At 42.2% G+C, this 24204-nt stretch overlaps 1 long non-coding RNA gene across 3 annotated transcripts in view; it reads right to left on the reverse strand.

The window, feature by feature from the left end:
* Window positions 1-5218: 5218 nt before the first annotated feature.
* The window catches only part of LOC121064184, a 34405-nt gene continuing 15419 nt past the window's right edge, over window positions 5219-24204 (reverse strand). The window contains exons 3-7 of one of the 3 annotated variants that reach the window (XR_005816393.1): window positions 22768-22858; window positions 19426-19660; window positions 16977-17046; window positions 15635-15759; window positions 5219-5517 (exon numbers count right to left, since the gene is read on the reverse strand). This is a non-coding gene — a long non-coding RNA (uncharacterized LOC121064184). Of the gene's footprint in view, window positions 5518-15634; window positions 15760-16976; window positions 17047-19425; window positions 20897-22755; window positions 22859-24204 lie in introns of all 3 variants that reach the window. The other 2 variants (XR_005816391.1, XR_005816394.1) reach the window with 2 other exon arrangements.

Consider the following 24204-nt stretch of genomic DNA (forward strand, 5'->3'; position numbering starts at 1 on the left):
GACCTACTGCTTCTGGTCACAAACCTCCAGATGGATCTACCAAAATGACACCTGTAAGTACAGTCGTTCTGTAAAGTGACCTGCAGAGGACAGGCCTCAGCTTCTCCTGCTGAAGTTATGGCATGGTGTGGCAAGAACAAAGTACTTGCAGGGCCAGAAAGAGAGCAAATAACAAAAACCAAACAGACTGTGGCCTTGGTGTTGTAATGTAGGACCAGTCAAGCAGGCTTTAGGGTCCTGTTTTAGGACCATTTCAAGGTCCGATCACACGCTTAACCCAGGAGCTTTTTAAAGACATTAGTACTTGGAGCAGAAACCAGCACATAGCCTTATTCTCTTCACTAACCTCTAGGTAACGTCTGTCTGGAGGGGGAGAGAGAACGTGTGTCAGGATCTCCCTCTGGACTGGTGTTCTTGCATTCTTGTGAAAATGGAAGTTGTTTTTTGCCAGCAGGGAAAAGGAAACCAAAGTCTAATAAATCGTTCAGTGTAAACACAAGTGAATTCATTATTCATAGTTGTTTAATGAAAGTTTTATGTTAACAAATCTTGGTTCAGTAGATGGCTCATAAGCTATTTGCTGCTTTTTCCTGTCTTTTTGTTTCTTTAATTCACTAGGTCACATTCATTGCAGGTGAAGCTTTCAGAAAAAGAAAAAAATAAAGATCTGAAGTGAGTCAGTGCTTTTGAGCACTCAGTAGCTGCAAGATGCCTTTTGCTCCATTTGATTCAACTCCATTATTCATTGCTTGATTTTTTTTTTTTTCAGAAGGAGACACATGTTTAAAATGTCACTTACAATATGAAAATTTGTTTTAACACAGTTTAGTCTGAGCGTTTATGGTAGTCCCAGCGTTCCCATCTGTGCTTATGAACCTTTTCTTTCCATAAATAGGTGAAGGAAACTGCATTTTGTTCAGTTCCTATCTTCACTCAGAGCCTCACAACTTACTCTCATTAAGTCTGTGTTTGCAGAGGTCATTATGAATAACACCTTGTTGAAGCTGCAGTCAGAGATAAGAGATTTATATGTGGGATTCTTAAGTAAGGCCTGGCCATGGTGATTTTCACTAGTTTCTATATTTTCAGTATTTCCATATTTTCAGTGGGCCAACTCTTTGTCAGAACTACTTCTTCTGTACTACTTGACTCATCCTTTCCTTGGCCCTTCTCTGAGAGCAGAGTACGCACACCCACCAGGTTCAATGAGATGTGCTTCAACCACTTTGAGCTGCATATTTGTCCTCACAATGTCCTCAGCCTCTATATTTTTAAGCAGGCTACAGACTTGATTTTCAGCACTTTGTGGATTTTGATGTATCCATCTGCAAGCTTGAAATTAACCACAGGCAGAAGTACTCAGGGAATCAGTATTTCACTGAGCTTCAGGCATAGGTAAATGGAAACTAAAACTAAATGCCGATGTACCAATTAAGACCTTCTTTTATTTGAACTATGGCATATACCTTCCCACAGTGCTAGAAATATTAAAAATCCATAGTATGAGTGAGGAAGATTAGACCTCTTTTCTTCCAAAAAATATAGTCCAACAGCTTTACCCTTCCATTCAGAAACACGCATTCCTGTCTGTGGCATGTGTTGTGATTAAAATATCTCTGAAGCCCAGCATAACAGACTACCAAGATAAATACCCTCCAGTTGACAAAAAAACAAAACAAACAAACAAAAAAAAAACTCTGTTGAAAGGAGGTGCTGTAATCATGTAATCACAGCTGGCTATGGCTCTGCAGCACTCTGCAGGCAGCCGCGAGGTCTGGAAGTACAAACCCAGGCTGTGTCACAGCTGGCAGCTCTGCCGCACCAAAGCAGAGACTAGGAGGGACAGGGCACCCAGCAGAGTCCTGCCTGCCCTTCATCTGCCTCAATTTTCGTAATGGCTCCACTGCTTATGTTAGATGTGCATACTTTTTTACATAGCTACCTAATTATCTCCATCATCAAAATGATATTTGTAAGCCCAGCACACAGAGGGGGAAAAAAGGACAGTGACAGTGAGAGCACAAGGAAAGGAAGGGCTGTACCACCACAGTTTTTTTTTGCCAAAACCTGCCCCAAGTGCCAGGTTCGGTCTCTAAGCATCTCCACAAAGACTTCATCGAGAACGTAGGCTTACAAAGTCTGCCAAACTGCGTTTTCTCCCTTCTCCTTGCAAGGATCCAGGAGAATTGGCGTAATTAAAAGCCTTGCTGAGGAAGGGACAGAGCAGAGCTGCAAAATGACAGAGGGTCACCCCTTTCTGGTGAAGACTCCCTTCCCCGGTCAGGAAATGGGCTGCTGTCCCCTTCCTGGATGTGCAACTTGCTGTTTCTTCCTGACAAGACTAAAGGCTCCATCCCCTGTCCCAGTTCAGACTGTTGGACTAGCAGCCTTTAAGACAGCCCATCTGCAACCTACGTCTACTGTACTGAATTTACACACTAGCAACAATTATTGCAGCAAATAGGGCACACGTTGCTGGCCCAAAGAGATCTCACAAGCAATCGTGAACACCCTTCTGGCCAAGAACTCTGCGCCCAGGCCCTGCAGGCTACTCTTTCAGGGAACCTACTCCCCTGTACCATTTTCAGGCATGGCCAGCTTTCCCAAAAGATCTGAAAGTTATTATAACTACTGTGATAGCCTCCACTTCATGGAGAAGCCATTTTGTTATCAGCCCTTTTGCAGAAGAGTACGACTTAGGGCATGAAGTAAGCCTGGACAGGCTCACTCACTGAGCCCCCGGCTCCTCTCCTCCCAGGAGCAGGGTGCCCTGGACTCTGTAGCATCCAGTCCCAGCACCTCCAAGCAGAGAGGATGTTTGCCTGTAATGCCATGGAGACAAGAAGAAGTTTGAATGCATGCAGTCCTCTACTCAAAGCTCCATCCAAATTAACACCATTATCAAATCTGTACACTGATTTAAAATAGCAAAGTGAGAGTTTTCCTGACATAGTTGTTTGTGTTCTTTTTTGTTGTTGTTTTGTTTTGTTTGCTTGTTTGTTTGTTTTAAGAAAACAGAGAACCTAATCAGAAACAGAAGGGGCCAACACATGCAATAGCCCTACAATTAATTCCTTCCTAACCCAAATGCTTTTGGACTACAAAAAGAACTTGCCCCTTTGAGCTCCACTGAGTGATGACCTCAACAGGAACACTGTGGCTGGGCCTCTACAATGATGCAAAGACTTGAAAAGGTCTCTGAGGTGCCAGTATAAATTCATTTTTCAGCAGCTACATGTATCTATTTCTCTCACTTAGTTGATGTAAGCAACAGACACTGAAGCTGGGTGTTTAAGTTCAGCGAGTGAAGGAAAATGCTGATATTATTCAGGAACTGATTGGTGTCTGCCAATATCTACCACCACTGGCTGAGGTTTGATGGAAGAACTGAGAAAACATGTTGAAAATGTGACAGCCAGTGAAAGTGTTCTGCTTGATTGCTCCAAATTGGATAGTGTTTGCACAGATGGGGCACCTACCCTGACTGGCAGGAGTACTGGTTGTGTCGCTTTGCTAGAAAGGTTTTTGTATCAACAGTTATCCAAAATACCATTTTATTGTCATTGGGAGGCTTTTTGCACTAAAGACCTGGATTTCTCAGGAGCTGTAATCCTTACTGTCTGTTTCATCAACACAGTACTCATGCATACAGTAAATCAATGTTTCTTACAAATGTGAACAGGAGGAAATTAATACTCCTCTGTAACATCAGATAGCTGCAATAAGAAAAGGCCCTTCAAAACTTTTGGAAACAAAACAAATAAGCAGCTTTTGGAAGGGAAGAGTGAATTCATGAATGACAGCAAGCTGCTTTAAGATCACAATTAGATAGTGAACTGGTTTCCTTCACAAGCATTACAGTTTGTCTCTACTGTATCAGTATGTCTACAGGGGAAAGGCTGTCTTTGCATTATGATGTTTAATTGCCTTTTTCATGATAAAACCAATGAAAACTCTTGCCCTATAATAATTTGGATCACCTTCTTTTGGAGCAGTTGAGTTGATAACAAGGCTATAAATTAGGAGATCTATGCTGCAATGTCATCAATTCTGGGCTTATGCAAGTGAAGTGTTGAAGACATTAAGGTAGAAAAGACCGCTGTGGCCATTTAGCAATCCTCTTGCTCAATTTAAAATGGGAAATGTTGAAATTCAACACTGCATTAGAGCTTGAGAAGGAATTGCAATTCATTTCTACTGAACCCAGACTTACCCCCATTCTGGAAAAAGGTCCCTAAAGTTATTTTCCCCTGATATATGCAACCTTGTTCTTTCTCATGAAAAGAGTTTTTGGTCAGTTTCAATCCATCAGCAGTCAGTTTTGAATAACAACCCCCTGTTTAAAATATATGTTTCTTACATCCCAGATTTTATGTAAGCTTAATTCTGTTGGTTCCCCAAAGCTGAATGTATACACTGAAGATGTTACAGGTAAAATGTCTGTTCAGAAACCCACTGAGCTGCCACTGCAACACACTGCTGAAGGCTAGTGTTGCTTTGAGCAGAGGACACTCCCGTATAGATGAAGCCCTGGTGTGATTGGGGAACAATGCAATTGTCTTCCCAAACTGGGACAACATGGGAGAAATGTCCCTCCACTGGCCTGGGATAAAAAAAGGAACTCCTCATCTCAATGAAGCAAAGTCATCTTTGCTGGAGTACATAATTACCACTGAATTTTTAAACAGCTGTAACACATAATATTAATGCCTGAAGAGAACAGCAGAAGGCATTTCCAAGGAAACAAACCACCACATTTCCCTGTTTACTGCCACAATGGGCTGAGATAAAGCTAAAGCTGGTTGAGAGCTAACAGGGTTTAGGAAACAGTCAAAACTGAGAAATACAACATTTACAAATGGAAAGGATCATATAAATGGAGAAAACCTGCAGACAAGGGCAAGAAGCTTCAGCCTCTGTTTTCCATTTTACATTCCCAGCACAGCTCCATCACTTCATTCCCCTAAATCTGGCATGTGGGAGGAAGAAACCAGAGCAGAGAGAGGAGGAATGCAAGAGGTGCCAGAGTTGAGGTAAGAAACAAAAGGACGGGTGGCAGAAATGACCCTGTGAGCCCAGTTTTGTGCACACACATCTGATATGTTCAGGTTTAAACACCTGCCCATGTGGTGAGGTACTCCAGTGATGGTATCTCTATTTGGAGAAGCATATAGGAAGAATAGGGGATTAGGAAGCAAGGACAGAGCCATCCCTGACTCAGAGGTTTATTTATGAGGGTACCTTAAGTTCCCATGCTGAACAGGTTCCTTCTAGTGGTCTGTGGAGCAGTACAGGGTGTCCCCTTGCAGAGGAAAAGCTTTGTGCCAAACATTTGATTGAGAGGAGGGAGAGGTTGCAGTGCCACGTTGCTCTGCAGATCCCAGTGTAGGCACTCTCCAAGCCAAATTTTATTTTTCTGTTAGAAAATGGCAGCTTTTAATCAGTCCATTGTGCTGAAGCAGTAACCAGATAGTCATACTTTTCTTGGCTCAGTACTGGCACAGGATCAATGAAGACCTCAAAAAAAAAAAGAAAAGAAGTTTAAGTTTAGTACCAGTTCAATGTGGAGAGAGAAGGTCAGAGAGGAGACATTTCAGACTGATGTTTGGTTCAGGTTTAGTAAATTCCTTGAGCATTTTTCTTTGAAAATTGTATTATAATGCTTCTGGTGGGAAAAAAATATAAATAACAGAACCATGGAACCTGAATACTGCAACATAATGACACACACATTGCAGCCAGATAGATCCTGATCCAAGTCTGACTGATTATAACTGCAGTAGAGAACTCTGGCCAAGGTAGTTTGCTAAAATTCACAACAGGACGGTGGGCAAGGTGATGGAGCTGTTAGCAGCAAGAGATGATAAATCTTTTTCTGAAATGGGAACTGACTGACAACTATCTCTATCTCCAGTGTATTACAGGTTATTTCATCTGCTTCTCCCTGCAGACAAGCCTGCACAAAGATCGAGCCAAATAAATGCTTAAAAGTGAGCTGCTGCAAAGTGTAGTTTTTCACTGTCTGAAACCTGGGGTCGAACCCTGGGCCATGGTGAGTGTGCTCCCTGTAGCAGGTGGGAAGGGTCACTCAAGACCAGAGTTGCATGGGGTTGCAAAGGTATCTGTAGCTCATTATTCTGTTTCCAGCAGTGGCTGTAAGGGGCTGCTTAAGGAAAAACACGGTCAGGCCAGGCACGTAGGCTACATTGCCTTAGCAGTCTCTCCGCCTGTAAACAGAGAAAGGTCCATTTTTCAGGGGCTTGAAAACCACAGCCTTAGCATTGCTGGCTCCTTGTTCTAGCCACCTTAGGCAGGGGCTCACAACTTGCATGAAATCAGAGTCACTAGCGAGGCAGGACACAATGGCTCAGGCACATCTGCATGTCAGTGTGTCCAAAAGAGTTGTCACACAAAAGTCCGTTGTATCAGCAGAGACTGCATGTCCATGTTCCTGTATTTAAAATGTGCCCTCAGAACAAGAACCCAAAGAACCAGCTTACTTTAATTCAAGTAACTAGATATGGTCTTGGGAGTAGGGGTAAGGCTTTCCTCTTTGCTCATACATGCTCGTCACTAGGACTCCTGTACATCATTTTCACCTCCAGCATCCTCAGAGGCTTTTTTTTTTTCCCTGCTTACTGTTAGAATTTCAAGAAGGGAGAACAAATAAAAAAATAAAAATAAAATAAAAAAAACACTTCTCAGTTTAACCCACACCTGAGAGAGGGCTGCTTAGGGTGCAAGGAAGACCTGAAACAGGATCTTCCATTTCCTGTGTTGATCAGTCTAACCTGTGCAACATGGTATAAAACAGATTTGGGATGTGGCAAAACTTTTCATACTTCCTATTTCACAGGATAAAAAAAAATATATATCAGCCGTAATAACTGTGTTTTGTAGAAAGTCTGCTATGGACAGCATATGCTGCAAGTACCCCACTGGACATCATTTCCATTAGGACTTGCAAATAGGAATGCCTAAATTCTGGACTGTCATCATTATGCTTGGGCATAAATTAGGTGCTAAAAGGTTTGGTGCTGTCAAGTTTGGGTCTGTTCTGGGGTCATACAGAGCTGGGACTCTTGGGAACTTGAAGGTCTGTGTGCAAACTGCTCCTACCATTTATAAACACACAGTTTGAGTAAGGGTGACACAGTTAAATCCTGTTCCACCTGGGATTTGCTTCAGACACACTATTGTCCTAAGAAAACTGCCCCATCACTGAATTTGTTCTGTATAAATTGTAGTGTAGGTAAAAAATGCTCATAATCTCATAATAGGCATTTACGTAGCAGTTGTAAACAGACTTCCATTTTGTCCATAGCATAAGTACATGTCCGTAATTACACAAAATAATTACGTTTTCCTCCTTCTTTTTTTTTTTTTTTTGGGGGGGGGGATGGGGGGGGCAAAAACAAAATCAATATCTGCAGGGAATTCAAAGCCAACCACAGAATGGTAGCTGTTGTTTGAACCATGCCATGATTGACTTTGCAATTTTTTTCTCTGCCGTCTTGGAAAACAAACATCCATTTTCTATACCTTCCCTTTTCACAGATCAGCCCTGTACCTGAGGCTTTATGAATCATGGTTCATGTACTACTGATGCTGTGTCCAGTCCACTCCTAAGAGTGAAAACTAGGAGATGCAGGAAGCCTGCATGGCCTTGTTGACTTATGAGTTAAAGAGCCAAGAAGAGTTAGAGAGCTCTTGATCTGTGATCTGAGGCTGCCTAAGCAGAAATTACCATTGCAGATGGAGGAGAGGACACCAGTCTGTTCTCAGGGAGATGACACATTACAAATGAAGCTTTACAAAGGGCTGAGAAAATAGGAGGAAGCCTTAATTTAGCTCATAAAGACGGAACCCAAGTTATGCTGATGACCAGACAGATTGTTTCTGAAAGAGATTGCTGGGATTTTCATGTATTTCAGATCGTTCTAGCCCTAAGCTTCTTTATAAAACATTTAAAATCTTGGATTATCAGAAGGTGGGTGAGGGAGGTTTGTTTAAGTGGCATACAGGAATTCACTGGTTAACAATGACGGCCTTTTGGGGAGGATGACATTTTCAAAATGCTAAGGGAGTGGCAGCCCTTTTTTGCCTTGCTATGCATGAGATGGGAAATTAGGGCAGCCCGACACTGCTCTAAATGTCTCAGATAGAAACCTCCCCTTTCCCTATAGACATTTTTACATACTGGAGAAGTCAAACTTCTTGGCTTGTTGCTAAGGTTTAGAGGCTGAGGAAACACATGGAAAATTGTTCCTAAACATTTGCAGTGCTGGCGACATTAGCAACTGAAACCCGGCAGGTAAATGTGAGTAAAAAGTAGCAAGTAACATGTGGTGTAGAAAGCATTTACTATTATGTTTAAGTGCTTGCAGAATGTCTCTCTGTTGTTATATTTACATGGAGCACTTTGCGTACAGAACATCGATCTCTTACAGAGTCAACACATTACTGCGTTAGAAATAGTAAATTAGCAACAATACAGTTCAGGTAGGGGGGCTCTCAGCAAAGGGAATTTACCTTTATCACATAAAATGAAAGAGAAAAATCTATTTTATACCTTTATGTCTCTGTCAGCCCACATGACAAGGAGGCATTACCCCTGCTGCTAGATGCCTTTGACAACATTGTAAAAAGGCATGCATAACAGAACCAACTACCACAGGAATTAAATATTCTGAATGCTTTATTTCCAGTGTTAGTCACATTCAGCTCCCTTTCCTGGCCCTTTGTCCCTCAAACCTGAGCAAGTGGAGGGACAAGAGGGCTGAGGAGGTCAAGACATTAAAACTATTTTGGGCCGAGCCAACAGCATCCCACTGGGGCTTGCTTTACCTTGCACACTTCCGCGGGGTGATGTAGTAGCAGTGGCTGGTTGGAAATGAAAAGGGGCCATAGACTGGCAAGTAAGAAATCTTTCTGCATTTCCAGGGACAAAAATTACGCCCCCTGGCGTCCACAAGAAAAGTGGTGGGAGGTGAGGGTGAAGCTGAAGCTCAGGCCAGAAAAGACAGCACATCTGGGTTTGCCAGACTGTACCATTAGGACATACCCACACTTGCACTTCTGTGAAAGCTTTCCTTATCTCCAGACTGCACATGAATAAGCTCCAGCTTTGACTGAGGTCCTGGGCTTCCAAACCTGAGCTGACACTGCTGTCTTACATGGGCTCAGCTGACATGAAACTCACTGTGGTACCTGGATGGTTTCTCAGTGCTCACTTTCAGCCACTTCATACCCCATGATGATAGGTAGCAATGGTTGGCATCAAGTCAACAAATCTGGCAGTGCTTCTTCTTTGCAGAGCCAAAAACAATGCACGGCATAGATTTGTTGGGTCAGTGACGGTAGATATCAATGGAGGGGTCCAAAACTACCCTAGAGAGAACCGCTGCAGACAACCACCACTACCTGTCTCTTGCAGATCTCCCCACTGCTTCATCTGCAGCACTTGAAGACTATGGGGTTGAAACTCACTCCATATGACATGATATCCTGATTTAAGACCTGAACCTGCAACTGTTTCCTTGGGTAGGAGCTAGAAGGAAGGGTCTGATTTTTCTGTGATCTACCTCTATATATTTTCTATGGGATGAGTACATTCTTCGTTCTTGTTAGTAAGTGCAGGAATTTTCTCATAAATATTTTATTGAATATCTTGCTTTTATCTAATAATGTTGAGAGACCAATAGAAGAAATAGCAGAATGCTAGTTTTGTTTTCTTCTGATATCATTTATGCATATGTACTTGTGGACTAATACTAGAAGAACAAACGGTGTGATCTAAATTAATCTCATATTTGGTATTTCTAAAATTGCCTAGAAAATTTGGACCCATGCTGAGATTTTTTTCCTTTTATGATGCAACTTGCTTGTTTCAAACCGTACAAGATTTTCTTGCTTAATTATGGCTCAGTGTTTTTAACTGCTAGCTACAATATTAGAGAGCTTTTGTGGTTCCAATATACATCTGCAGGTAAGAGAGAAAATATTGCATAATCCATTAAATGTTGTGGATTACTAAAGTTTGTAGAAGACTGCAGACACAGAACATTCTGTGAAAGCTACCCAGATAATACTAATTTCTCCATTTCCAAAGAGTTGCATGATTCCAATTTTACCAGAGGCTATGCAGTTAAAATCTCACATACAGGTTTGAAATCCTTTAACAATAAAAGAGAAGAGATAAATTTCTATTGTTGTACCAAGATTTCAGTTCACGGTCATAGAGGGTTGCTAAGGAAGTAGAGTTTGATCTTTGTAAAACAAGAAGAGAACTTTCAGCATTCATTCTTCAGTTGTCTTCCTTGTCTGAGAAGAATTTGAATTGTTATTGTAATGAGCCTTAAAAAATAATTAGCTGTGCTCTTTCTCAATTACTTTGAATACAGAGACCCAAAAAAGAGATGTGCCAACCAGTCTTTGTGCTTAAGAAACAGGACTGATACATATTTCATAAATGACCACAGCCAGGTTTGTTAGGGCTAGACCTGTAAAAGAATTTCACAGCTATGTAGCTGAGCAAAACAGCATCTGCCCCCCAGGCAGCCAGGCTGTCATCTGTCAGATTTTCTTTCCCCTACCCTGGGTAGCTCCATGCTGCTAAAGCTCCATATGGAGCACCTGAGGATTGTCAAGTGATTCAGTAAAAAATTTTGGAAGACCTTCAAATGACAAAGGAAGGAGGACGCAAGGATGTAGTAAGTAGTTGGTCTCACGCGAATAGCTGGCAGATGACAGGTAAATGCATCCCTCACCCTGTAAACCTCAGGTGGTAAATCCTTCCTTGGAGGTAGGTGCCCAAACCAGTTCACCCAGGAAGAGTGTGTTAACACTACCATATCCTAACTGTGAGTTAAAATAATCAGTTATCAAAAACTGCACGGTATATATAATTTAGCCCACTCTGTCCCTACTCCAGTGACCCTACATGCCCCACCAGTAGAAATAATCCCTATGTCTGCCTTCTGCTCGCTTGTCTTTCATTTCCCAGGGCTCTCACAGGTCGTCTAAGCAGGCACTGTCCTTCCCCTTCCCTCGGCACCTCAATCTCTTTCAGAGGAGTCTGATGGGTACCCAGTGGTAGACTTTAAAGTCTACCATATGGATGGTAGGCATACATATGGATAGGTCCAACTGGTCAAGTGTCTGTGGGCCTATCATTGCTGTTGGTTAGAATACAATCATAAGTGTGTTTTTGTTGGAGAATGTCATGTGTGTGTGTGTGTTTGTTTGTTTCTATAAGATTAAACGTTTTCCTGATACATTCTCAAGGGTGTTCTAACCCAGCAAAGTTAAAGCATGAAGTTAAGGACTCCCTAGTCAGAGACTAGAATGGAAAATCTTTTCAGACAGAAAACACACATTTTGACATAGTTTTGTTTTCCAGAACATCCAGAAGTTTGGGGTTCATTCCAGCATGAAATAAAAACAAAAACTGAAACTTAAAAGCAACTTCAGAATTGAGTCTTTAGCATTAGGATTTAGCTCTGTTTTATCTCTACATATACTTCTTTTGCATTCCCATAGGTACAAAAATCCTCATAAAAGCAAAGATTATTATAACAGTAACACACAAAAAAATGTGTAAAATGCATGATTTTCTGTTTCTGGTATAGAAGTATTCATTTGGAGGACTTATATTCCCCATGAAAGCGACAGAGAAAAACACCATCAAAGAGTATTAAGAAAGCTGTTCTATTCAACAGTAATAAAGCTGCCAAGGTCTGCTGTCTCACAGCTCACTTGGAAAACCTTTAATCTGAAGAATTCTGACTCATTAACATGCAGATTATTGATATTATAGCCTTGCTAAAGCTCACTGCATGAGAGCATCAGCATTATGATTCCTGACTTGGCCACACATTAAGTTCTCTTCTATTCTGACCAGATTCTTCCAACAGACCCTTTGTGTCTGAGTGCCCTCCAGTACTTCATTAACCAACACATCTAACATCTTCAGAGCTTGTTCTGTCTTTTTCCAAGGAGGGAATGTGGGTCCTCTGTTATGGCAGGACTTTCTTGACATTTTTTAAGTAAAAACTCATGACCTTAGGTATAAAAAAGCAAAGGAAATTTAAATAAACCAGATCGTGACCTACCAAAAGAAAAAAAAAAAAAAAAAAAAAGAGTCCAAAAGAAAAAAAGAGTCCAAGAGTCCAAAAAGAGTCCAAGCTCAACCCCAACTTCTTTTGAATTATGTAGAAGAATTCCATAGTTATTAGCATTCTTTCTTTCTAAACTGCTACTTAAAAGAAACAATTCCAAAGTTTTTGCTTTTTTTAATGCAATTTAACCTTTTTGGGTAAGAGAGGCCAGGACTGCTAGTTCTCACTATTCCTCGTTCACAATGTTCAGAAGAAATTTTTGTAAGACAAAAAAAATTTTGTAAGAAAAAAAAAAATCTTTATGAAAACACACTGAAAAATGTTGAAAATTATTCACATCATCATTAAAGTATGAAACCAGATGACTTCCTGCAGCACTCTCAAGAAGATCTTTTCTCCATAATGTCTGCAGCTACATTTCCTCCATGTCCCAGGCAACACTGTGTATTTGAACAAGATCACTATTAACCGCAGCTGAAAAAAAAAAAAAAAAGGGGGGGGGGGTGGGGGTAAACAGCACTCCAAGCCTTTCTCTGAAGTAAAACTCCTTGAATTACTTCCAAAACAAAAGGCAATTCAAACTCAGAAGAAACTAGCCATATCCTTATAAAATTGAACATCCTCTGTAAGAAGAAGATCTCATCTTCTGCTTGGGTCTGTTTGACATGGGTACAGAAGTGAGCCAAGCTGGGTCAGGGATAGCCACCATCAGAGAAAATTAAGTATGAGTAGTGCATGATGGATAACCTCACAGTGGAGTTTGTACTGAATACGTAAGGGCTGGCACACAAGTTCCCATGAGTGCTCCTGATGGGGTACTGTTATAGGCATATCTTGTTCTCTGTGCTCTTCTCCTTCCATTGCCTGATCAAACAAGACATGGAAAGCAGCAAGGCAGCAGCTGCCCTTGCTTGGGACTGTTTGCAGACCCCAGAAATCTTGTGTCCTAGGCAAATCTATTCTATAGTAAAGAGCCTGGTGTATTTTTGTTTGTTTTTTAACACGTCAGGATTAATTTGGCCAAATTAACTGCATCACTAATGCACATGCTGACATCTGAACTACCCTTTCTTGTCTTCCACAGTGGCATTAGTAGAAAGAAATGACTGCTTCTTACAAAAAAGTCATTTCATCATAATGCAGACATCTAAAAGTGGTCAGAGGAACTGTGCCATAAAAATTCCTGTTTCTCTTCTTGGCTTACCAAGGCAGTTCAGGGTGCCTGACTCCAACATAGTGACCTATACTGCAAAGGCCTAAATTTAGCTGCACCACCATAACTAATCAAAAGCATATAAAAAAAAATCAAAAGGATACAAAAGATATAAATAGGCTCAACAGAATACTAGCTAGTAGAATTATCATTTCAAACACACTTAAGCATTTGGCTAAGTATTTAAAACTCAGGGCTTCTGGTTCTCCATGTAATTTAGCAAGAAGACTACTAATGCTCTCTACAGGAGCTGGGCTAGCCTGTAATTAATTATTCCACCTCTAAAAGACAGCAGTCCATCAGCCCACCAAAGGCAGGCTGGCTCAGCAAGAAATGATGGAGCACCACTTAGAAGCGTATTTTTTCTCCAATGAACAAATGTGATAGGATGATCTTTGTCCTTCCCCTCATATCACCATGACAGATACCCATTTTTGTGGGGACGATTAAAAATTGATTGAAAGTCCCTCATCATTTTCCTCTTTCTTTTTAATAGAGTAGAATTATGTACCCAGACTGGTGTTTTTCTGCTAGAGGTCAGATCTCCAGTCACTGGCTTTCCATGGCATTAAAGTGATCAGCATTCATGTCATGGTGTGTCATTAGGGTCTCTGTCCTACAGATTTCATAGAATAAAACAATCTTGTAGCTTTACACTGTAATCCTCTTTGTCACTGTAAGTTATTGTCATGATGGGCTGCTGCTTTACTGTTGGAAAGAAACAGCACCACGTGATAATGATTATAAAATGCGATGCTTGCACATTAATCTTCTGGCTATCATCTCCACTGTCCCTTACATTTGAAGGGTTAATAAATCAGTCGTAAATATTTTTTTTTCCAGAATGGAACTTGTCACAAAAGCTGCAGAGTTAAATATTTGCATAAAAGAAATATGAAAACAGGGAGCTAGCTAGTTTGAGGACCATCCCCATCTCCGTTCTTTGACTCAAACCCCACATTTTAGCTAAATGATTAATAATTTCTGAATAATGAACTTTTTCATCTGCTGAAATTTTAATTTCAGGATGCAAAACAAAAATACACCTGTGCTTTTTCCAGGAGCTTAGCAGTATACTTGTTCGTGTATATGTATATGTATATGTGAATACATATATATATGAAATTCATATGATCCATCAGGAATGTAAAATTAGAAATGGTTTTAAATCTGGATGTTGTGGTTTAACCCAGTCGGCAGCTAAACACCACACAGCCGTTCGCTCACCCTCCCCCCTCCCTCTCTGGGATGGGGGAGAGAAACGGGAAAGTGAAGCCTGTGAGTTGAGATAAAGACAGTTTATTAAGACAGGAAAATAATAATAACAATAATAATAATAATAGTACTACTACTAATAATGTGTACGAAATAAGTGATGCACAATGCAATTGCTCACCACCCGCTGACCAATGCCCAGCCTATCCCGGAGAAGCCGGCCCCCCACCCCGGCTAGCCACCCCTATGTATTGTTTAGGATGACGTCAGATGGTATGGAATACCCCTTTGGCCAGTTTGGGTCAGCTGTCCTGGGTCTGTCCCCTCCCAGCTCCTGCTGCACCCCTAGCCTGCCCACTGGCAGGACAGAGCGAGAAGCTGAAAAGTCCGTGGCTTGGTGTAAGCACTGCTCTGCAACAATTAAAACATCAGCATGTTATCAGCGCTCTTCTCATCCTAATCCAAAACATAGCACTCTACCAGCTACTAGGAGGAAAATTAACTCTGTCCTAACTGAAACCAGGACATTGGAAAATAAAAATTTCTCAAAAATTATGCCAAATCTCATCTCTTGGTTATATTGGTCACATTAAATTTGGTCTTTCAAAGAGCTTCTGAAGTTTAGAGGAGTCATTATTGAGTGTCATTGAAGGCGACCTTTGGGTACTCAGCACTTCAAGCATCTCATCATTGCATGGATTGAGAGAATCCATTCTTGCAGCAACTCTTTCTATGGATCCCCAAACTGGAGTAAAATATTTCATTGTTATTAAGTTCATGCCCAGCTGTTGATTCTGTACCCATCTTCTTCCACTGAGGACATGGTTTTAGCTTCCCAAACAGGCCATGCTTTCTCTGATGATGAACAATAAATATGAAAGTATTTTGCTGTTTCTCTGTGTTCTTTAAAGTGGATGTTAATCTTGAACTCCAAAGAAAAAGCAAATGAGCAAGGTAGTAGACTAATAGATGACAGATAGCCTAAAAGAGCTCCTCTTTTTCCTGGTCACTTTGCATATTTAAAGAAGATTTGCATTATTTCCAGATATGAATAACCATTCTAGTCTGAAGGATATCTGCAACATACCTGTGCAACAGTTGCCTGGAGTCCTGTACTCTCAGGAAGAAATACAGGCACCTTCAGGGAGACATTCTGTACTGGTTTCACACTGATGGCCAACGAAAGTCCACTACACTGCCCTCTCACTTCCCCTTCTCACAGGAACAGGCGGAGAAAACGATGGAAAAAAAAGAAAAGACTCACAGGTTGAGATAAGGACAGTATGATTGCCCACCAATTACCATCACAGGCAAAGTAGATTCACAGTAGGGAGATTAACAAAATTTATTGCCTACTACTATCAGACAAGATCAATGAGAAACTAAAAGCAGACTAAAACCACCTTCCCTCCATCCACTCTCTTCTACGTTCTCCCCCTAAGCAGTGCAGGAAAATGGGGTCTGCGGTCAGTCCATAATGCTTTGTCTCCACCTGCTCCACCAGGGGCCTCTCCACAGTCTACAGGGAAACATTGGCTCTGGCACCTGGCGCACCTCCTGCTGCACTAACCTTGGGGGCAGCAGGGGGCTTGTTCCCTCACATGTTCTCACCCCTCTCTCCCAGCTGCTGTTGCATGGTGTTGTTTCCCTTCCTTAACTCTGCTCTCCCAGAGGCCCACCCAGCATCGCTCCCTGGCTCGGCTCTGGCCAGCAGCAGGTCCCTTTTGGAGCTGTCTGGAGCTGGCTGTGGTCTGACATGAGGCAGCTGCTGGGCTCTGCTCACAGAGGCCATCCCTGCAGTCCCCTTGCTACCAAACCTTTGCCATGTAAACCCAATACAGGTTCATTTAACTTATTTAAAACATTTCCTACGAGGATATAGAAAATCACCCAACGAGTGTCTTTTTTTTTTTTTCCCTAAGGTCAAATGAGTCTGAGGGGTAACCTCAGCTGGAAACATTTTACAGACTCTTAAAAATGCAATTCATATTGCACATTAGCAGCTTATCTATCCTCTGAACACACAACTAGAATAACTGAGGTGTGCAGGAGAAATGCAGCACCTTGCAGCCTGCTCTGGAGGGGACCAACCTCACAGTCCCATGTACCTAGTGAGAAATTCCCAAAATACATCCCTCAGTGCTATTATCCTGTCAGTAACTCTTCCTTTATGCTAGTGAAAGCTCCCTTCATGTATATTTGCTATTCAAAACTACATCTGAGTATTATTAGCAAGATGATGGTTTCTTGTGTAAGCTGCTTGTGGGTCATATACGGATTTCTGAATTTGTGCAGAAACTAGATATGTGACACAGCTGAAAGTGTTAAAATTCAACTTTTCTGCCTCTCACTGTCTCCTATATAACACAGCCTTCATTGGTTGTATAGTGCATGAGGCATCACATTATGAAAATAAGGAAAAAACTTACCTGCCCAGAATAATGGAATATAGCATTCTTCACACCAAGAGTGGCAGGACACAGGTTCTGCTTCAGATCCCTATTGTGTGAGAGAGACAAAAAGATGTGTGTGCCCATGTCTTGGGCTTACATGGCAAGGTTTTGGTAGCAGCGGGGTTGCAGGGGTGGCCTCTGTGAGCAAAGCCCAGCAGCTGCCCCATGTCAGACCACAGCCAGCTCCAGCCGGCTCCAAAAGGGACCTGCTGCTGGCCAGAGCCGAGCCAGGGAGCGACGCTGGGTGGGCCTCTGGGAGAGCAGAGTTAGGAAAGGGAAACAACACCATGCAACAGCAGCTGGGAAAGAGGGGTCAGAAATTGTGAGAGAAGCAGCCCTGCAGCCCCCAAGGTGAGTGCAGCAGGAGGGCAGGAGGTGCTCCAGGCAGGCAGCAGCAGTTCCCCTGCAGCCTGTGCAGAGAGGGGCCCCTGGTGGAGCAGGCTGTCCCCCTGCAGCCCATGGGTCCCACACGGAGCAGGTCTCCATGCTGCAGCCCCCCCGTGGAGGAGGCCCCGGTGGAGCAGGTGGATGTGGCCTGGAGGAGGCTGCGGCCCATGGAGAGCCCCCGCAGGAGCAGGCCCCGGGCCGGAGCTGCAGCCCGTGGAGAGGAGCCCACGCAGGAGCAGGGGGGCTGGGGGGAGCTGCCGCCCGCCCGTGGGGGACCCGTGCTGGAGCAGTTTGCTCCTGGGGGATGGATGGACCCCATGGTACGGAGCCGTGTGGGAGCAGTTCTTGAAGAGCTGCTGCCTGTGGACAGCCCCCGCAGGCTCAGTTCGGGAAGGACGGCATCCTGTGGGAGGGACCCCGCGTGGAGCAGGGGCAGGGAGTGACCGTGAGGGAGCGGCAGAGATGAAGCATGAGGGACTGACCGCAGCCCCCATTCCCTGTTCCCCTGTGCTGCTCAGGGAGGAGGAGGTGGAAGAGGGTGGATGGGGTGAAGTGTTTTTAGTTTGCTTTTAGTTTCTCACTGCTCTAGTCTGCTAGTGATTGGAAATAAATTATATTAATCTCCCTATATTGAGTCTGTTTTGCCCATGATGACAACTGATGAGTGATCTCCCTGTCCTTATCTCAACCCTTGAGCCCTTTTCATCACATTTTCTTCCCCTTTCCCTTTGGGGAGGGGAGAGTGAGCAGTTGTGGTAAAGTTCAACTGCATAGCAGGGTAAAACCATCACAGACCACTAGACCTTTGGGTTTAGAGCCTTTCTGACTCTCCGGTGTTTGTTACTGTGACCCAGGATGCTCCAATTGCTCCCAGTTTTAGGACTCCATCCAAACCTCTTTATTCAAATGTCCAAGTGGGCAGAGCACCAGCAACATGAGGAGTGAATGCTGACTGACTCACCCACCCAGTCAACAAGCCACAGGGAGTACATTTCCTTAGGCAGCCTTTTCTCACAGGTTGGGGACTTCACTCATTTTGCAACAAGCAAATATGTAAACTAGAGAAGACTAAAGCACATGGTGAAATCCCATGCTTTTGGTGAGATACTAGACACCCTAATATGAAGGGCAGCTATCTACTGTACTCAGAATGGATTCTAAATCTATCATGAAGACCAACGGTTCATCTAGAAAGTTGAGTTACTTATTAAATCTTGGAAATATAGAAAATTATGTGGAACACATTGATGCTAGTGGCTAGAGGCGGCTCAGAAATACACCAGTGCACCTTTATTTATGTCAATGCAGGAGCCATAGTAAAACTGGAAGAAGAAGGTGAGTCTTCAAGACTTTTTAAGAATTGACTCTGGTCCTGAGATGAAGAGTTACCTTATCTCTAACGTCAGCACAGTTGGGGGAAGGAAAGCAAATGGGGAGGGAGAAGAGGAAGGAGCACGGAAAAGTGAATGTGGAAGGAATGCAAGTAGATAAAGCAGTAACAGAGGCCAGATCCCTTTACTTTCTCTCTCACATCAAAGTACATAGTGTTAAAAGATCGACTGTGTGGACTGATGCAGGCAAGGAAAACCCGCGGGGGGGGGGCGGTCACTGAAGCAGAGGACTTGTTTTGCAGGCTGAATACAGAGCAAAGGTGGAGAGCACTAGCTGTAAATGTCATGCTGTAACTTGCAAAGAGGTAAGGGAGTGGGGCACTCAAGTCCTAGAGGACGCGTTCAGTTTCTGCTTTTCTTTCTCTTTTGGAGTATCAGTGGCAACTCTATATTGAAAGTGCTGCAGTGCACCTATCCCTTGAGCAAGCTTTGTGTGGATTTTCATAAAAATGAGCTAATACCTTATATGAAATACAGCTCCTGCTAGTAGCACATTGCTTCCTCACTCCGTGCTAAAACACCACATCAGTCCAACACTGGAAGGGAATCATATTCACTGTTGAATCCACATCACTACTTCCTGCATTATTCTGGATTTTCAAAAGAGGTTTCAGAGCCAAATATAAATGCAGCTCAGTTCAGCTTACTTCGTAAATCCGATGAGGTCACAACTTGAGAAAGCATGACAGCTGGCTCCACTGCTAAACAACACGTGCTGGTCTCGGGGCTGAATTATTAAGCCTTTGCTTTGGTGTGACATCCTTCAGGGTAATTGATATCCTTCAGGGTAATGCACTCATCATTTTATCCAAGCTGCTGCATGGGGGCAGTGCTACATGCATCCTTGCCAGCCTCTTTCAAGTCTTGTTGATTGACTATTGTCTGCAAACCAAGCAGAAGGCAGAGTGCTGATTAACCGAAAGACTTTTAATTGCCACTTCTCTTGAAGTTTTTAGCAGCAAGGACAGAGATGGAGGTTTCACAGTGACCCCTTTTCAGGCCTAATTGGAAGAGCTGATGGAGTGAAACTGGATGAATGCTTTGGATTGCTCCTATTCAATGGCTTGAGGGCCTCCATAATAACGCACTGGGCTCAAGCTCTCATTCTCTGCTGGAGATATAGGAACTGAAAAACAGGCCTGTTGGCTCTTCTTTTTGTGTTAAACAGATAGCAGACTAACTCTTTTGGAACTTTCCATACCTTTCAACATGAATCTGAATTTCGTGATGCTTTTGTCAGTGTATTCAAGGTGGAAGGAGAGATTTCAGCTATTGCATTTCAAATTCAGATATGCATGTTCATGTAGCCTCAGGCCAAAGACTGCAAAGAATCTGCAAAGTGGTGAATAGGAGATGGAATCTGTGCTCTCTGGTAAAACAGCTCTGTTTTCTTCTTTTGCTCTTTGTTTTTTATTTAACAAGGCATGAACATTACCTTGCACTGCAACTGCACACTAGAGAGCAGGCTGCCGAGCTTTGAAACGTAAATGCCGTTTCTTTCTTTGCTCCCTGGAGTTTTCTCATTTCTATTTATTTTCATTAGCAGAAATAAAAACAAATTAAAGCATGCAACACCCAATAGAGTAGGACTGCGGCAAGCACAACTGCTAGCACCTGGAGCATTTTATTACTCCGGTGGTATCCCCACATTTGAACAAAGCCCAGCTGCCTGAGAACTGTTGGAGGCTGAAAATCCAGTTGTGTGGTGTTTTTTTTTGTTTGTTTGTTTGTTTTTTCTTTTTTTTTTTTTTTTTTTCGCAATCATACAAGTGTATGAGGTTCTTGATCTCACAGCTCCATTCCTGTTTTATCCCCAAAGCCAATTTACCAGTGCCCCAGAGGTCAGTTTGCTTGAATGCTCAGGGTCAGGTGTGTAGCTGGTTCAGCTTGCTTCCTCTGTTTCCTTTATAGCCTTTAATTTTAGTATGCTGGCCACTAAAATGGCTAGTTATATTTTAGTAGTAGTATCATACTAAGAACATAGTACACACTTTTTCCCTCTTTTGCAACCTTCACACTCACTAGTACAAATGTGTTTTCGTTCCTTAGTCCCATTTTCACAGCAAGTTTATTTCCTCTACCTCAGTTCCGTTTTTCATTTATCCCATTAAAGAGCTTCTGAAAACAAAGGACATATCTTCAGTCACACAAATGGTCCCAGTCATTCCACGTGTCAGTCCAACTTTTGCTGTTTTCATTATATTTTGCTTATATTTATGCAAGTCTTCTAATTGCACAGAGAATAAATTTAAGGCACATTAATAACAAAACCAAGTGTTCTGGGTCTTCACTCTGATGTGAGGGGAGCTGTGCCTGAACTATGTCGATCACTTGAAAATGAACCCCATAGCATTCAAATATGGGTCTACAAAAACACGGAGATTATTTTTAAAGCATCCATCTAATTGTTCCTGTCTAGTAGGATGGCAAAATATTAGATGAATAACTGAGGAAAGGGAATAGATTGTAGGAAGTAAGAATAAAAAAGATTAGTGTTTTTTCTTTCAAATTGTTTTTTTCCCCAAGAAAAAACAACCTATTCTCAAAAATAATAATGAAACAAAACTTGAAAAATTCTAGAAATTTAGAAAGAAAATTTGCTTTTACTATTGAAAATAAGAATATCAATAATTTCATAATCTAACGTTTTATAGTATAAGAAAAAAAATTACCTTTTGCAAAGCTTGTTTAAAACATTGTTCACTTTCAAAACAAAAAAAAAAATGACTGAAGCAGTTCAATTTTAAATTAAAAGACTCTCCAGCCTGGCTTTGAGCTGTTTTAACCTACAATGCCTCCCATTTCATAGTCTAGCTGAAGTATAGTTTCTTGCAAGCAACCAATCCCACCGTGAGACATTCACCAAGGTGGTTTGCTCCCCTGAGAGGTAACCTCTGACATTTCTGCAGCTATCCTAAGTGTTGCAAGCTACAGAAGCGAGTTAAACCACAAGCGTATGCCCTTACTCCAGAGCTACTGCTGCTGCATATTTTGTCACTTGGTAGTGGGTTGAAGTCCCATGGTAACTCCAGCTGCAGCATGCTGCTAGCTTGCTTAGGAAACTAATGGGGTTTGATTCCCTCTGCAGAGGCCCCCATGGCAGCAAGCAGATAATATGCCTAGGTATTTGCCTGCCTGCTAGCAAGCCTACAGCAGTACAGAGCAAACATTTTTCTAGATGCTTGCACCCACTGCATAGCTACCACCTGCCAGTATTTACTAATGGACCAGGCACGTGAGGATCCCCTCCCGCATTATACCAAGTTCAGGCACAGATTTTTTTTTTTTTTTGGAAGTAGGAGAAATTTTAAGGCATTGTGTGTAGTTCTGTGTCTTCCCCTTGCCACACTGCCAGTTTTCATCCTCAGTTTTGTTTTCTGTGGAGCTTCTTCCCAATGCCTTTTCTTGTTAATTAGGGTGGCATCGTGCCAATAAAAGGTTTTGGCTATTACTAAGAGCTCCTGAGACAGCTTTTGTAGAAAGTTGATACAATTTCCTTTGCCCCCTGGGAATGCACAGTCCTAAAATTGGATTGAATCTTAATACCCCTGAATCAACTAGGTCAGCATATTCTTCAAATCATTTCCCTGCTTCTAAAATATACAAAAGATACCAAAGAGATTTACATTCAGTGAGGACGTGATTACGTGTTGATCTGGCTGCTTCTGCTCCCAGACAGGAGTTCCCTCTCCTTGACCTGTTTCTGCAAAGCAGTGAGCAGTTTGGGTGATCTAACAGCTCTTCCTTCACATCCCAGTTTCATTTTTATTACTATTACTGTTATTTTCTTCTGGAATTAAAGAATATAGACCTAGCAGGACATTTTAGCTGTCTCTGGGTTAATGATGGGTTACCTGAATGCACATTCATTGATTCTACATGTAAGCTTCATAATAACAGAGAGGGGTTTAGGCACCAAACTGTTTCTATTTCAGTCTGGAACATTTACTGTTAGAAAAAAGAGCACAAAATATTACCAGTCTGCTTACCCACATCTTCTCAAGTGTCTATGAGCTGAAGTTTGGTGGAAGTCAGTGTAGGTGAAAGAGCCATCTGCCAAGTCTGTGACAAAAATGTAATCTGGCGCAAAAGAAGAGAGAAAATCTGAAGATTTTTATTGTTGTTTTTTTTTTTTTTCTTTATCCCCAAGGAATTTTAAAATTTCCTTCACTCTGGAATAAAATGACATACAGAGAAAAAAGAGAAAAGAACACAAGCCCACAGCAAAAATCTTGAATGTATCATTCAGAGATATTTTGTCAATTGAAAAAAAAAATCAGTCTAATTAGCACATTCTATAGACTAAAGAAAAAAAAAGAATAAAACAAACTTAGTTTGAAACAGAAAGGTTGAAACTTTCCATATTGAAGAAGTTGACCAGACTTGCCTGATCTCTTCAAAGTTTTTTTCTCATTAACTTTCAAAACAAATTTCTCCTGATTGCCAAATCTTTATGAAGTGCATCAGTTTGGACAAACTAGCAACTTTAGCCAGAATCATTCAGCCAGAACATTTCCAGTCCTGTGTCAAATCTTGCCCTGAAAGGCTGTTTCTGATAAGACAAGCAAATACGAGCATGGATGGCTACTGATCATCAGCAGTGGACTCTCAGGTGGTGGATAACCAGCTCTTAGCATCCTCCCAGCGCCGGGCTGCAGCACTGCCTCACCACCTGATGCTGGCACACACTACTCGCACACCCTGGGCACCACTCTGCCTTTGGCTGCTTAAAGCTGCCTCTGCTCTTCCTAGGAAGCCTTCAGCAGAGGGGCACATGCTGGGTAGGCTCCAGAGATATTCTGGGGGTTCCTCGGGTACCAGATTTGATAAAGCACCAGTACTTCAGCAAATCTTCCTAAAGTTGGTGGCCATCTCTACATTCTGAAGAGAGCAGCATCATAACTGGGTATAGAATCATACCCATCCAGAGGTGCTCAGTCTAGGTGGCCACATCACAAAAACCTTTTACAGATGTTTTCCAGGTGTTACATTCCTGCCTTCATAGTGACTAGGAGCAGATGGGGAGAATATTTGTTATATCAGTCACAAAAGCAGACTTTCCTGTGAGCATCCTCACTTTCACACTTTGGTTTAAAAGGAAATTTCATTCATGCTACTCCTCAGCAGTTGGTTGAATCTCCACCTACTAATGCTTAGCAGGAGTGGTTTTACAGCTAACGTGCAGACGCCTGGGGCAGACACATGATCCCATCAAGGGACACAAAAGAAAATCCTGAAATGATGGCTACCACATTTTTTATCACGTCAGTGTTTTGCATCTTGACAATGAAGGCAGTAGGGTAGAATCTTTCAAATTTTGTGAGTAAATTGCTTTCTTGTAATAACTGGATTTTCCACTGACAGATGGCAGCTACAAGCTGTCAATCATTTTAAATTCAAAGGATAGATGAAGCACAACAAATGTA

Source organism: Cygnus olor, chromosome 1, assembly GCF_009769625.2.
Source record: "Cygnus olor isolate bCygOlo1 chromosome 1, bCygOlo1.pri.v2, whole genome shotgun sequence".
Lineage (NCBI taxonomy): Eukaryota > Metazoa > Chordata > Aves > Anseriformes > Anatidae > Cygnus > Cygnus olor.